Consider the following 16941-nt stretch of genomic DNA (forward strand, 5'->3'; position numbering starts at 1 on the left):
TAAGTCTGGCTGAAACAGAATTTTGGATTGCTATTTTTTTTTTTTTTTTTTATGGAGACCTAGGTTTGATTCCTGGCCAATGTACCTCATGCCCAGCCATCACCTGTGTATTTTGCAGTCATCTGTTTCAACACTATGACATGATATAAAGGTGGGTGCTAAGCCACACATTCGCCGTATAGATTCATATCTCTTTCCTTAAGCGCTCTCTAGGTGAGGCACTCCATTGGACTAATGGACCCACTCATGAATGGCAACGTCCTGCAGAAAGCTGGTTGTTTTCATGAAATACACAAGAGCTGCTGTGTGTTCCTTAGAAGACTTAATCCCCAAGGTGTTGCCTCCAGTGTTGGGGATGGAGTTTGTGTTTGGGCTTCTGGGCAATGGTCTTGCTCTGTGGATTTTCTGCTTCCACTTCAAGTTCTGAAAACCCAGCTGGATTTTCCTTCTCAGCCTGGCAGTGGCTGACTTTTTCCTCATCACCTGCCTGCCTTTCCTGATAGACATGTGTATGCGGAAACGGAACTTGAAGTTTGGGGATATCACCTGCCACCCAATGCTCTTCATGTTGGCCATGAGCCACAAGAGCAGCACCATCTTCTTCATGGTGCTGGCTGTGGACGGGTATTTCCAGATTGTCCATTCCCACTATGGTCTATATAAGATCTCCTTCTGGATGGCCACCATCATCTCCTGCCTCTTGTGGGGTATCACCACTGGTCTGACCTGTCACCTCTTATACAAAAAGTTGCTGACAGAAAGCAATTGTACATATTTGTACGGTAACTGTATCACCTGCAATATGTTCAGATGGCATGATGTCACATTCCTTCTGGAGTTCTTCTTGCCCCTGGGCATCATCCTGTTCTGCTCAGCCAGAATCATCTGGAGCCTGCAGCGAGGCAAATGGACAGGCACAGGATGATCAAGAGAGCCATTCGCTTCATCACGGTGGTGGTCTTCGTCATCTGCCTCCTGCCTAGTGTGGTCATGAGGATAGGCATTTTCTGGGTCCAGCATACAGTTGGGATGTAGGATTGTTGCACCCATCGCTCACCTAACCTGGCGTTTATCATGACTCTCAGACTTGTATACATGAACAGCATGCTGCACCCCATGCTGTACTACTTCCACCTATCTTTTCCCAACTTCTTCAACACATGATCAACCGCTGCCTCTGGAAAAAGATGCCAGAAGATAACCGGACCAGGAGCCTGAAGATCTGGAGAATCTGAGCACCACCAGGAATGCTCCAGAAACTTTTTTTTTTTTAATTTTTATTGTGCCTTAAGTGAAAGTTTACAAATCAAGTCAATCTCTCATACAAAAATTTATATACACCTTGCTATATACTCCTAATTCCTTTCCCCCTAACGAGACAGCACACTCCTTCCCTGCACTCTCTCTTTTCGTGTCCATTCGGCCAGCTTCTGATCCCCTCTGCCCTCTCATCTCCCCTCCAGACAAGAGATGCCAACATAGTCTCATGTGTCTACTTGATCTACGAAGCTCATTCTTCACCAGTATCATTTTCTATCCCATTGTCCAGTCCAATCCCTGCCTGAAGAGTTGGCTTTGGGAATGGTTCTGGTCTTGGAGTAACAGAAGGTCTGGGGAACATGATCACCGGGTCCTTCTAGTCTCAGTCAGACCATTAAGTCTGGTCTTTTTACAAGAATTTGGGGTCTGCATCCCACTGTTCTCCTGCTCCCTCAAGGGTTCTCTGTCATGTTCCCTGTCAGGGTAGTCATCAGTTGAAGCCAGGCACCATCTAGTTCTTCTGGTCTCAGGCTGATGTAGTCTCTGGTTTATGTGGCTCTTTCTGTCTCTTGGGCTCATAATTACCTTGTGTCTTTGGTGTTCTTCATTCTCCTTTGCTCCAGGTGGGTTGAGACCAATTGATGCATCTTGGTGGCTGCTTGCTGAATGCTCCAGAAACTTTAATGGCCAACTTCAATGAGCCATGAAGCCCCTGTTATTGAGCCCCAGACTCTGCTTAAGTAACTCAGCCAAGAAGTGACATTGTCAACAAGAACCATGCCTTCTGGATACGTAGTTTAACTGGTACACAGAGTAAAACCACTGGAATTGGCCTGAGATTCCCTGGGACGTCCATATTCAGAGAATCATACTTAGAGAAACTGTATGGCCAAGTGAGCCAATTGCTTGCAGGATGTCACTACAGTAGTCTTGGGGGGAAGGGATAGTAAAGTTTCTAGGCTTGTGAAACTCTTGCGTAATCTCTGTCATATGCAGGGCTGAAGATGGCAACGTTTCCAACATTTCTGCTGAGCAGAGTCAGGCACAGAGAAGCCTATGGATACCTGTGAGTTGCTGGCCTCCTCGCTTCACCTGCCTGAGACCTGGGTGGCTCTTAGCTACTGGGGCAATATTTAGCCTATTCATCAGCTCCAGCTGGGAAAAGGAGAGTTGAATGATTGGAGGGGAGCTATTTTCTTCTGCAGGTAGCACACACATCATTAAACAGTAGGTCAATGGGGTTTGGTGGGACCAATCCATTTTCCAGCCATGCTATAGCAGAAACAGACTAGGAAAGACACTCACAACCTTTGGTTAATATCTGAGTTGCCAGTGGAGGTAAGAAGACAATGAACCCCAGGAGGGACTGAGCTAAACAGTGTTATTAAGGGGAAGGAAATGGTCTTTGTGCTCCAAACAGCGACTAATCCATTCCTCTCCTGTTTACGCTAATTTGAGTGTTGAGCAGTTAAAAGGGCTCCAGGAAAGAAAGTATCTTCCCAACTCTGTTTCTTGGCAGCAGAAGAGTGTTCTGCTGCCAAGGAGCCCTGGTGGCCCAATGGTTAAGCACTCAGCTGCTAACCAAAAGGTTTGCGGTTTGAAGCCACTAGCTGCTCCATGAGAGAAAGATGTGGCAGTCTGCTTCAATAAAGATTACAGCCTTGGAAACCTAGGAGTGAGAACTGACTCCATGGCAATGGGTTAGGGTTTGAGCCATTCAAAAGGCTTCAGATAGAAAGGAGCTTCCCACCTCTGAATGCTTTTCCAATTAAAAGAAGCGTGCTATAGTGCCAAATGATTAAAGTGGGAAGATTCCTTTCGGTTCCTCTGCTTACCTCTTGTGCACCTCTGTGCTTAGGATAAATCTACCACTTCCATAAACTTTGACATAAGCCACAGTCTGGCATTGCATATGCCTAGTCATGGTTCACCGAAATGGACTTCTTACTTAAGCAGAGACCTTCATGGGTTATTAACTGTGACTTGTTAGAAAATCAGGTACTGTAAAGTAAGGAAAGAGCACAGACATTGAACTACATCGTGAGACAGTTAAAAATCACCTATGCAAGGGGCAAGGATGGAAAAGGACTAGGAACAAATAAGAACGGTTTAGTTGGGAAGAGTAGATTGTGAATGCATTTAAATTCTCTTTAGAGTTTGGTGAATATTGCTGTTAGTATTTGTGTGTTAAAAAAAGAACCAGCAAGCGGCCATCTAAGATGCATCAATTGGTCTTAACCCACCTGGAGCAAAGGAGAATGAAGACACCAGGTAATTATGAGCTCAAAAGACAGAAAAGGCCGCATAAACCAGAGACTACATCAGCCTGACACCAGAAGAACTAGATGGTGCCTGGCTACAACCGACGTTTGCACTGACAGAGAACACAACAGAGAATCCCTGATGGAGTAGGAGAGCAGTGGGTTGCAGACCTCAAATTCTTGTAAAAAAAAAAAAAAAAACAGACGTAATGGTCTCACTGAGGCTAGAGGGACCCCGGAGGTCATGGTCCTCGACCTTCTGTTGGCCAAGGCTGGAACCATTCCCAAAGCCAACTCTTCAGACAGGGACTAGACTGGACTATGGGATAGAAAATGATACTGGTGAGGAGTGAGATTCTTGGATCAAGTGAACTCAGGAGACTATGTGAGCAGCTCCTGTTTGGAGGGGAGATAAGAAGGCAGAGGGGATAGAAGCTGGCTGAATGGACATGGGGAAAACAGGGTGGAGAGAAGGAGTGTGCTGACTTATTAGGGGAAGAGCAACCAGGAGTACGTAGCAAGGCGTATACAAATTTTTGTATGAGAGACTGACTTCATTTGTAAATTTTCACTTAAAGCACAGTTAAAAAAAAAAAAAAAAGAACCGGGCCAAACTGGGATTTTTCTGCAGAAGGAGGAAGAAAGGGCTTCCTAGGGCACAGTTTCAGTACCCAATTCTGAGATAGAAAAGAGATGTACTGGTTTTAATCTCTGATCAGTCCAAGTTGCTGTTGGGCTTTCATTTCCAGCTTCTGTCACTTCTCGATTCTTTTAACATGATGAGGCTTGCCTTGGACTTGGCTCCAGGTAAGAAACTGAGACTCCCAGCCATGAATGGCAATTCATAAAAAAGATAGAGTTTCTTGAATTTCCTAAACACAGAGCAGTTTGTTCGCTGCATCTCCAAACAACAAAGCGAGAAGTAGAAAGTTAAGAGCAGGGCTCGCCATCCTAAAGAGGAAGAGATGGCAGAGTCGTGCCCAGAAGAACACAGGGACTCTCCCGAAGTTCAAGTCTAAGTCAGTAGGGAGCCATGTTATAAGATGCCAATTCTACCTTTAACAGACGAAGTGGTTTTTAAGTTTTGAGAACTCAACAACTGACTTTCATTAATTTTTTTCATGCCTTCAATCCATTTATACATATTATGCACCAGCTATGTGCCAGGTGCTGTTCTGGTTGGCGGAGAATGAGGGACGAACTATATAGCCAGGACCCTTTTGCTCATAGAACTCATACTTCAGAGGGAAGGAGTGGAGGGCAAACAAATAAATGAAAAGGGAATTCAGGATTGCTGTGGAGCCTGGTGGCACAGTGGTTAAGAGATTAGGTTGCTAACCAAAAGGTCGGCAGTTCAATCCTACTTTGAAGAGTGGCATCTGGGGTCTTAAATGCTAGCAAGCAGCCATCTAGGATGCATCAGTTGGTCTCAACCCACCTAGATCAAAGGAGAATGAATACCAAGGACACAGGGTGATTACGAGCCCAAGAGACAGAAAGGGCCACATGAACCAGAGACTACATGATCCTGAGACCAGAAGAACTAGATGGTGCCTGACTACAACCAATGACTGCCCTGACAGAGAACACTACAGAGAACCCCTGAGGGAGTAGGAGAGCAGTGGCATGCAGACCCCAAATTCTCATAAGACCAGACTTAATGGTCTGACTGAGACTGGAAAGACCCCGGTAGTCATGGCCCCCCGACCTTCTGTTGCCCCAGGACAGGAAACATTCCCGAAGCCAACTCTTCAGACAGGGATTGGACTGGACAATGGGTTGGAGAGGGATGCTGGTGAGGAGTGAGCTTCTTGGATCAGGTGGACACTTGAGACTGTGTTGGCATCTCCTGCCTGGAGGGTAGATGAGAGGGTAGAGGGGGCTAGAACCTGGCGAAAAGGACACGAAAAGAGAGAGTGGAGGGAGAGAGCAGGTTGTCTCATTAGGGGGAGAGTAATTGGGAGTGTGTAGCAAGGTGTATATGGGTTTTTGTGTGAGAGACTGACTTGATTTGTAAATTTACTTAAAGCACAATAAAAATTATTTTAAAAAAAAGGTCGGCAGTTCAAATCCACGAGATGCTCCTTGGAAACCCTATGGAGCAGTTCTACTCTGTCCTATAGGGTTGCTATGAGTCAGAATTGACATCATGGCAATGGATTTGGTTTGCTTTCATTGGTTATGGGAGGCCCAGGTTCGATTCCCAGCCAATGCGACTTATGCGCAGCAATCACCCGTCTATCTTGTAGTCTCCTGGTAATCATTAGTCTGTTTTAACACTCTGACATAATACAAAGGCAAGAGCTGAACCACATGTTCGCTGCACAGACACGCATCTCTTTCCTTGAGCATTCGTTAGGTGAGGCACTCTGTCGGACTAAGATGATTCACTCATGAGCTGGCACCTCCTGAAGAAAGATGACCATTTTCTGTAAACAGACTTGAACAACTGCTGTGTATTCCGGTATGACTTCATTGCCAATGTATTGCAGCCACCATTGGGGCTGAAGTTTGTGTTTGGGCTCCTGGGCAACGGTCTTGCTCTGTGAATTTTCTGCTTCCATCTTAAGTTCTGGAAATCCAGCTGGATTTTCCTGTTCAACCCTGGCTGTGACTGAGTTTCTTCTGATCATTTGCCTACATTTCCGGATCGATGAGAAAGGAGAATGGAGGTTTGGGGACATTGCCCATCAGCTGACGCTCCTCATGCTGCTCGTGAACCGCCAGGACAGCATCATCTTCCTCACAGTGGTAGCCATGGACAGGTATATCCGGGTGTACCACTCCCCATGTTCTCTCTGAACCATATCTCCATTTAGATGGCTGCCACCATATCCTGCCTCTTGTGGGGTGTCACCATTGACCTGACCTGTCACCTCCTGTACAAAGAGATGCTGATCAACGACCATGGTATGAATCTGTGCCACAGCTTTAGCATCTGCAATACCTTTGAGTGGCACAATGCCTTGTTCTTCCTGGAGTTCTTCTTACCCCTGGGCATCATCCTATTCTGCTCAGTCAGAATCTACTGGAGACAGTGGCAGAGGCAAATGGACAAGCACGTGAAAATCAAGAGAGCAATTTGCTTCATCACGGTGGTGGCCCTCGTCTTTGTCATCTGCTTCCTGCCCAATGTGGTCACGAGAACAGGCATTTTCTGGCTTCTCCACACAGTGGAGAAACAAGATTGTAATGTTTAGAGTTCAGCTGACTGGGTGTTTTCCAAGCATGCTGGGCTCCCTAGTATACTATATCTCCAACTTCTTCTCCTCCATGATCAACAACTGCCTCTGGAAGAAGCTGACAGGTGAGCCAGATAATAACTGGAGCAGGAGTATGGAGCTCATGGAGGATCAGAACACCAACAGGAATACTCTGGAAACTCATGGCCAACTCCAATGTGGCAAGGAACTCCTGTTATCTGACCCCAATCTCTCCTTGGGGAAGGAGCCAAGAAGGGACATATTCACTGAGAACCACGATCACTGGATATATGGTTTTGCTGTTGCACAGAGTAAGATCCCTGGACTTGGCCTGAGGTTTCCTGGGACTCCCAGGTTCAGAGAATCTGATTTAGAGAAACAGTTAGGCCAAGTGAAGCACTTGGTTGAAAGCTGTCACTACAGAAATCTTGGCGTGAAGGGAGAGTAAAGATTGTAGGCTTCTGAAACTCTCGCTTAATCTCTGCCATAGGCAACGTTTTCGACACTTCTGCTGAGCAGAGTCACAGCCACAGAGAAGTCCATGGACACCCGTGACTTGCTGCCCTTTCTTCATCTGCCTGATATGGGGATGGTTCACAGCTCCAGGGGCAATATTTAGCCTATTCATTAGTTCCAGGTGAGAGAAGGAGAGCTGAATGATTGGAGGGGAGCTATATTTCTCCTGGAGGAAGCCCAGAAATCATTAAACAAGACAGTAGGTCAACTGGGTAGTAGAAACAGACTAGGTAAAGACACGCTCACAAGCTTTCGTTAATATCCAAGTTGCCAGTGGAGTTAAGAAGGCAATGAGCCCCTGGAGGGACCAAGTTAAACAGTGTTGTTAAGGGGAAGGAAATGGTCTTTGTGCTTCTGTTTTTGTTGTTGTTGCTAGGTGCCACCGAGTCGGTTCCAACTCATAGCGACCCAATGTACAACAAAATGAAACACTGCCTGGTCCAGCACCATCCTCACAATTTTTGGTATGTTTGAACCCATTGTTGTAGCTACTGTGTCAATCCATCTCATTGAGGGTCTTCCTCTTTTTTGCTGACTTTCTACTTTACTGAGCATGATGTCCTTCTCCAGGGACTGATCCCTCCTGACAACATGTCCAAAGTATGTGAGACATAGTCTTGCCACCCTTGTTTCTAAGGAGCATTCTGGTTGTAATTCTTCTAAGACAGATTTGTTCATTCTTTTAGCAGTCCGTGGTATACTCAATATTCTTCTCCAACACCACAGTTCAAAGGCATCAATTCTTCTTCAGTCTTCCTTATTCATTGCCCAGCTTTTGCCTGCATATGAGGTGATTTAAAACACCATGACTTGGATCAGGTGCACCTTAGTTCTCAAGGTGACTTCCTTGCTTTTCATCACTTTAAAGAGGTCTTTTGCAGCCAATTTGCCCAATGCAATGTGTCTTTTCATTTCTTGACTGCTGCTTCCATGGATGTTGATTTTGGATCCAAGAAGTTGAAATCCTTGACAATGTCAATCTTTTCTCCATTTATCATGATGTTGCTCATTGGTCCAGTTGTGAGGATTTTCATTTTCTTTATGTTGAGGTGTAATCCATACTGAAGGCTGTGGTCTTTGATCTTCATTAGTAAGTGCTTCAAGTTCTCTTTACTTTCAGCAAGCAAGGTTGTGTCATCTGCATTATACAGGCCATTAATGAGTCTTCCTCCAATCCTGACACCCCATTCTTCATATAGTCCAATTTCTCAGATTATTTGTTCAGCATACAGATTAAATACGTATGGTGAAAGGATACAACCCTGACCCATAGTTTTCCTGACTTTAAAATATGCAGTATCCCCTTGTTCTGCTCAAACGACTTCCTCTTGATCCATGTACAGATTCCTCATAAGCACAATTAAGTGTCCTGAAATTCCCATTCTCTGCAATGTTATCCGTAATTTGGTATGAGCCACACAGTCGAATGCCTTAGCATAGTAATAAAACACAGGCAAACATCTTTCTAGTATTCTCTGCTTTCAGCCAGGATCCATCTGACATCAACAATGATATCCCTGGTTCCACGTCCTCTTCTGAATCCGGCTTGAATTTCTGGCAGTTTCCTGTCAATATACTGTTGCAGCCGCTTTTGAATGATCTTCAGCAAAATTTTGCTTGCATGTGATTTTAATGATATTGTTCAATAATTTCTGCATTCGGTTGGATCACCTTTCTTGGAAATAGGCATAAATATGAATCTCTTCCAGTCGGTTGGCCAGGAAGCTGTCTTCCACATTTCTTGGCATAGATGGGTGAGCGAGCACTTCCAGCGCTGTATCAGTTTGTTGAAACATCTTAGTTGGTATTCTGTCAATTCCCGAAGACTTGTTTTTCACCAATGCCTTGGACTTCTTCCTTCAGTACATCGGTTCCTAATCATATGCTACCTCCTGAAATGGTTGAACATTGACCAATTCTTTTTGGTATAGTGACTACGTATTCCTTGCATCTTCTTTTGATGCTTCCTGTGTGGTTTATGATTTTCCCCATACAATCATTTAGTATTGCAACTTGAGGTTTAAATTTTTTCTTCAGTTTTTTCAGCTTGAGAAATGCTGAGTGTGTTCTTCCCTTTTGATTTTCTATCTCCGGGTCTCTGCCTATGTCATCATAATACTTTACTTTGTCTTCCCCAGCCGCCCTTTGAAATCATCTGTTCAGCTCTTTTACTTCATCATATTTTACTTTCGCTTTAGCTACTCGACATTCAATAACAAGTTTCAGAGTCTCTTCTGACATCCATTTTGATCTTTGGTTTCTCTCCTGTCTTTTTAATAACCTCTTTCTTCATGTATCATGTCCTTGATGTCATTCCACAATTCATCTGGTCTTCGGTCATTAGTGTTCAACATGTCATATCTATTCTTGAGATGGTCTCTAAATTCATGTGGGATATACTCAACGTCATACTTTGGCTCTCGTGGACTTGTTCTAATTTTCTTCAGTTTCGATTTGAACTTGCATATGAGCAATAGATGTTCTGTTCCGAATTCGACCCCTTTGTGCTCCTACCAGTGACTAACCCTTTTCTCTCTTGTTTGCACTAATTTGAGGGTTGAGCAGTAAAAAAGTCATCAGAAAGAAAGCAATTTCCCACCTCTGTATGCTTTTTCAATTAAAAGAAGTGTGATATACCGCCCAGTGATTAAAGGCGAAGATTTCTCCAGGTTCCATGGCTTACCACTTGTGTGTTTCTGTGCTTAGAATAATTCTACCAATTCAATAAACTTTGATATGAGGCACAGTCTGGTGTGCATATGTCTGGGTCATGGTTCACAGAAATGGACTTCTCACTTAAGCCGAGAGCTTCATGGGTTGTTAACTGTGTCCTGTTAGAAAAATCGAATACTGTAAAGTGAGAACATGATGCAGCTGCTGATCTACATCACAAGACCTAAAAAAACCAAACCCATTGCCATCAAGTCTATTCTGACTCATGGTGACCCTATAGAACAGAGTAGAACTGCCCCATAAGGTTTCCAAGGAGCACCTGGTAGATTCAAATTGCCAACTCTTTGGTTAGCAGCCAGGCTTTTTTTTTTTTTTTTTTAAGTTTTTATTGTGCTTTAAGTGAAAGTTTACAAATCAAGTCAGTCTCTCACACAAAAGTTTATATACACCTTGCTACATACTTCCAATTGCTCTCCCCCTAATGAGACAACCTGCTCCCTCCCTCGAGTCTCCATTTTTGTGTCCATTTCGTCAGCTTCTAACCCCCTCTACCCTCTCATCTCCCCTCCAGGCAGGAGACGCCAACATAGTCTCAAGTGTCCACCTGATCCAAGAAGCTCACTCCTCACCAGCATCCCTCTCCAACCCATTGTCCAGTTCAATCCCTGTCTGAAGAGTTGGCTTAGGGAATGGTTCCTGTCTTGGACCAACAGAAGGTCGGGGGGCCATGACCACCGGGATCCTTCTAGTTTCAGTCAGACCATTAAGTTTGGTCTTACGAGAATTTGGGGTCTGCATGCCACTGCTCTCCTGCTCCCTCAGGGGTTCTCTGTTGTGTTCCCTGTCAGGGCAGTCATTGGTTGTAGCCGGGTACCATCTAGTTCTTCTGGTCTCAGGATGATGTAGTCTGTGGTATATGTGGCCCTTTCTGTCTCTTGGAAACCCTGGTGGCGTAGTGATTAAGTGCTATGGCTCCTAACCAAAGGGTCGGCAGTTTGAATCTGCCAGGTACTCCTTGGAAACTCTATGGGGCAGTTCTACTCTGTCCTATAGGGTTGCTATAAGTTGGAATCGACTCGACGGCACTGGGTCTGGTTTGGGTTTTTGGTTCTGCCTCTTGGGCTCGTAATTACCTTGTGTCCTTGGTGTTCTTCATTCTCCTTTGATCCAGGTAGGTTGAGACTCATTGATGCATCTTACATGGCCGCTTGCTAGTGTTTAAGACCCCAGACGCCACTCTCCAAAGTGGAACGCAGAATATTTTCTTAATAGATTTTATTACGCCAATTGACTTAGATGTCCCCTGAAACCATGCTCCCTAAACCCCCGACCTTGCTACACTGGACTTCAAAGCACTCAGTTTATTCAGGAAACTTCTTTGCTTTTGGTTCAGTCCAGTTGTGCTGACCTTGCCTGTATTGTGTGTTGTCTTTCCCGTCACCCAAACTAGTTCTTATTTACTATCTAATTACTGGATACTCCTCTCCCACCCTTCCTCCCCTCTCCCATAACCGTCAAAGAATATTTTCTTCTCTGTTTAAACTATTTCTCAAGTTCTTATAATAGTGGTCTTACACAATATTTGTCCTTTTGCAACTGACTAATTTCACTCAGCATAATGCCTTCCAGATTCCTCCATGTCATGAAATGTTTCACAGATTCATCACTGTTCTTTACCGATATGTAGTATTCTATTTTGTGAATATACCACAATCGATTTATCCATTCATCTGTTGATGGGGACCTTGGTTGCTTCCAGCTGTTTGCTATTGTAAACAGTGCTGCAATAAACATGGGTGTGCATATATCTGTTTGTATAAAGGCTCTTATTTCTCTAGGATATATTCCAAGGAGTGGGATTGCTGGATCGTATGGTAGTTCTATTTCTAGCTTTTTAAGGAAGCGCCAAATCGATTTCCAAAGTGGTTGTACTGTTTTACATTCCCACCAGCAGTGTAGAAGTGTTCCAATCTCTCCACAGCCTCTCCAACATTTATTGTTTTGTACCAGCCGGATTTTAACCGCTATGCCACCAGGGTCTCCACATCATGAGACAGTTAAATAAAAATTACCTATGTGTGGTGATCTGTCTATATGCTGCCTACAAGAGACACGCCTTAGACTTAGAGACACAAACAAACTAAAACTCAAAGGATGGAAAAAAATATATCAAGCAAACAATAAGCAAAAAACAGCAGGAGTAGTAATATTAATTTCTGACAAAATAGACTTTAGACTTAAATCCACCACAAAGAATAAAGAAGGACACTATATAATGATAAAAGGGACAATTGCTCAGGAAGACATAACCATATTAAATATTTACGCACCCAATGACAGGGCTGCAAGATACATAAATCAAATCTTAACAGAATTGAAAGGTGAGATAGAAACCTACACAATTATAGTAGGAGACTTCAACACACCACTTTCGGAGAAGGACAGGACATCCAGTAAGAAGCTCAATAGAGACATGGAAGACCTACTTACAACAATCAACCAACTTGACCTCATTGACTTATACAGAACTCTCCACCCAACTGCTGCGAAGTATACTTTTTTTTTCTAGCGCACATGGAACATTCTCTAGAATAGACCACATATTAGGTCATAAAACAAACCTTTGCAGAGTGCAAAACATCGAAATATTACAAAGCATCTTCTCAGACCACAAGGCAATAAAACTAGAAATCAATAACAGAAAAACTAGGGGAAAGAAATCAAATACTTGGAAAATGAACAATACCCTCCTGAAAAAAGACTGGGTTATAGAAGACATCAAGGCGGGAATAAGGAAATTCATAGAATGCAACGAGAATGAAAATACTTCCTATCAAAACCTCTGGGACACAGCAAAAGCAGTGCTCAGAGGCCAATTTATATCGATAAATGCACACATACAAAAAGAAGAAAGAGCCAAAAGCAGAAAACTGTCCCTACAACTTGAACAAATAGAAAGTGAGCAACAAAAGAATCCATCAGGCACCAGAAGAAAACAAATAATAAAAATTAGAGCTGAACTAAATGAATTAGAGAACAGAAAAACAATTGAAAGAATTAACAAAGCCAAAAGCTGGTTCTTTCAAAAAATTAACAAAATTGATAAACCATTGGCTAGACTGACTACAGAAACACAGGAAAGGAAACAAATAACCCGAATAAGAAACGTAAAGGACCACATCATAACAGAACCACATGAAATTAAAAGAATCATTTCAGATTACCATGAAAAATTGTACTCTAACAAATTTGAAAACCTGGAAGAAATGGATGAATTCTTGGAAAAATACTACCTACCTAAACTAACACATTCAGAAGTAGAACAACTAAATAGACCCATAACAAAAAAAGAGATTGAAATGGTAATCAAAAAACTTCGAACAAAAAAAAGCCCTGGACCAGATGGCTTCACTGCAGAGTTCTACCAAACTTTCAGAGAAGAGTTAACACCGCTACTACTGAAGGTATTTCAAAGCATAGAAAATGACGGAATACTACCCAACTCATTCTATGAAGCCACCATCTCCCTGATACCAAAACCAGGTAAAGACATTACAAAAAAAGAAAATTATAGACCTATATCCCTCATGAACATAGATGCAAAAATCCTCAACAAAATTCTAGCCAATAGGATCCAACAACACATCAAAAAAATAATTCACCATGATCAAGTGGGATTTATACCAGGTATGCAAGGCTGGTTTAATATCAGAAAAACCATTAATGTAATCCATCACGTAAATAAAACAAAAGATAAAAACCACATGATCTTATCAATTGATGCAGAAAAGGCATTTGACAAAGTCCAACACCCATTTACGATAAAAACTCTTACCAAAATAGGAATTGAAGGAAAATTCCTCAACATAATAAAGGACATCTATGCAAAGCCAACAGCCAATATCAATCTAAATGGAGAGAACCTGAAAGCATTTCCCTTAAGAATGGGAACCAGACAAGGATGCCCTTTATCACCGCTCTTGTTCAACATCGTACTTGAAGTCCTAGCCAGGGCAATTAGGCTAGACAAAGAAATAAAGGATATCCGGATTGGCAAGGAGGAAGTAAAGTTATCTCTATTTGCAGATGACATGATCTGATACACAGAAAACCCTAAGGAATCCTCCAGAAAACTACTGAAACTAATAGAAGAGTTTGGCAGAGTCTCAGGTTATAAAATAAACATACAAAAATCACTAGGATTCCTCTACATCAACAAAAAGAACATCGAAGAGGAAATAACCAAATCAATACCATTCACAGTAGGCCCCAAGAAGATAAAATACTTAGGAATAAATCTTACCAAGGATGTAAAAGACCTATACAAAGAAACCTACAAAGCTCTACTACAAGAAATTCAAAAGGACATACTTAAGTGGAAAAACATACCTTGCTCATGGATAGGAAGACTTAACATAGTAAAAATGTCTACTCTACCAAAAGCCATCTATACATTTAACGCACTTCCGATCCAAATTCCAATGTCATATTTTAAGGTGATAGAGAAACAAATCACCAATTTCATATGGAAGGGAAAGAAGCCTCGGACAAGCAAAGCATTACTGAAAAAGAAGAAGAAAGTGGGAGGCCTCACTCTACCTGATTTCAGAACCTACTATACAGCCACAGTAGTCAAAACAGCCTGGTACTGGTACAACAACAGACACATAGGCCAATGGAACAGAATTGAGAACCCAGATATAAATCCAACCACATATGAGCAGCTGATATTTGACAAAGGCCCAGTGTCAGTTAATTGGGGAAAAGATAGTCTTTTTAACAAATGGTGCTGGCATAACTGGATATCCATTTGCAAAAGAATGAAACAGGACCCATACCTCACACCAAGCACAAAAACTAACTCCAAGTGGATCAAAGATCTAAACATAAAGACTAAAACAATAAAGATCATGGAAGAAAAAATAGGGACAACATTAGGAGCTCTAATACAAGGCATAAACAGAATGCAAAACATTACCAGAAATGATGAAGAGAAACCAGATAACTGGGAGCTCCTAAAAATCAAACACCTATGCTCATCTAAAGACTTCACCAAAAGAGTAAAAAGACCACCTACAGACTGGGAAAGAATTTTCAGCTATGACATCTCCGACCAGTGCCTGATCTCTAAAATCTACATGATTCTGTCAAAACTCAACCACAAAAAGACAAACAACCCAATCAAGAAGTGGGCAAAGGATATGAACACACATTTCACTAAAGAAGATATTCAGGCAGCCAACAGATACATGAGAAAATGCTCTCGATCATTAGCCATTAGAGAAATGCAAATTAAAACTACGATGAGATTCCATCTCACACCAACAAGGCTGGCATTAATCCAAAAAACACAGAATAATAAATGTTGAGAGGCTGCGGAGAGATTGAAACTCTTATACACTGCTGGTGGGAATGTAAAATGGTACAACCACTTTGGAAATCTATCTGGCGTTATACTAAACAGTTAGAAATAGAACTACCATACAACCCAGAAATCCCACTCCTCGGAATATACCCTAGAGAAACAAGAGCCTTCACACAAACAGATATATGCACACCCATGTTTATTGCAGCACTGTTTACAATAGCAAAAAGCTGGAAGCAACCAAGGTGTCCATCAATGGATGAATGGGTAAATAAATTGTGGTATATTCACACAATGGAATACTATGCACCGATAAAGAACAGTGACGAAACTGTGAAACATTTCATAACATGGAGGAACCTGGAAGGCATTACACTGAACGAAATTAGTCAGAGCAAAAGGACAAATATTGTATAAGAGCACTATTATAAGATCTTGAGAAATAGTAAAAACTGAGAAGAACACATACTTTTGTGGTTACGAAGCGGGGAGGGAGGGAGGGAGAGGGTTTTTTATTCATTAATCAGTAGATAAGAACTGCTTTGGGTGAAGGGAAAGACAACACTCAATACATGGAAGGTCAGCTCAACTGGACTGGACCAAAAGCAAAGAAGTTTCCGGGATAAAATGAATGCTTCAAAGGTCAGCGGAGCAGGGGCGGGGGTCTGGGGAACATGGTTTGAGGGGACTTCTAAGTCAATTGGCAAAATAATTCTATTATGAAAACATTCTGCATCCTACTTTGAAATTTGGCATCTGGGGTCTTAAATGCTAACAAGCGGCCATCTAAGATGCATCAATTGGTCTCAACCCACCTGGAGCAAAGGAAAATGAAGAACACTAAGGTCACACGACAACTAAGAGCCCAAGAGACAGAAAGGGCCACATGAACCAGAGACTTACATCATCCTGAGACCAGAAGAACTATTTGGTGCTCGGCCACAATTGATGACTGCCCTGACAGGGAGCACAACAGAGAACTCCTGAGGGAACAGGAGATCAGTGGGATGCAGACCCCAAATTCTCATAAAAAGACCATACTTAATGGTCTGACTGAGACTAGAGGAATCCCGGCGGTCATGGTCCCCAGACCTTCTGTCGGCACAGGATAGGAGCCATCCCCAAAGACAACTCATCAGACATGAAAGGGACTGGTCAGAGGGTGGGAGAGAGATGCTGATGAAGAGTGAGCTGACTATATCAGTTGGACACTTGAGAGTGTGTTGGCAACTCTTGTCTGGAGGGGGGATGGGAGGATAGAGAGAGAGGGAAGCTGGCAAAATTGTCTCGAAAGGAGAGACTGAAAGGGTTGACTCAATAGGGGGAGAGCAAGTGGGAGTACGGAGTAAGATGTATGTAAACTTATATGTGACAGACTGATTAGATTTGTAATCGTTCACTTGAAGCTTAATAAAAGTTAATAAAAAAAAAGATAAAAAAATAAAGTAATTGTTGACTGGTCTCATTAAAAAAAAATTACCTATGTGTGGGACAAGGATGAGAAAGGACTGGGAACAAATAGAATAATTTAGTTGGAAAGCATGGATTGCAAATGCATTTAAATTCTCTTTGGAGTTTGGTGAATGTTGCTATTAGTATTTGTCTTGGTTACCTAATGCTGCTATAACAGAAATACCACAAGTGGATGGCTTTAACAAAGAGA

The 16941-nt window shown here is 42.5% G+C and overlaps 2 pseudogenes; both read left to right on the plus strand.

Moving 5' to 3' along the window:
- Positions 1-88: 88 nt before the first annotated feature.
- On the plus strand, positions 89-4136 carry LOC135228218 (hydroxycarboxylic acid receptor 3-like; annotated as a pseudogene).
- Positions 3689-10267, plus strand: LOC135228217 (hydroxycarboxylic acid receptor 2-like; annotated as a pseudogene).
- Positions 10268-16941: the final 6674 nt, after the last annotated feature.

This window comes from Loxodonta africana, chromosome 19 (assembly GCF_030014295.1).
Source record: "Loxodonta africana isolate mLoxAfr1 chromosome 19, mLoxAfr1.hap2, whole genome shotgun sequence".
Taxonomy (NCBI): Eukaryota; Metazoa; Chordata; class Mammalia; order Proboscidea; family Elephantidae; genus Loxodonta; species Loxodonta africana.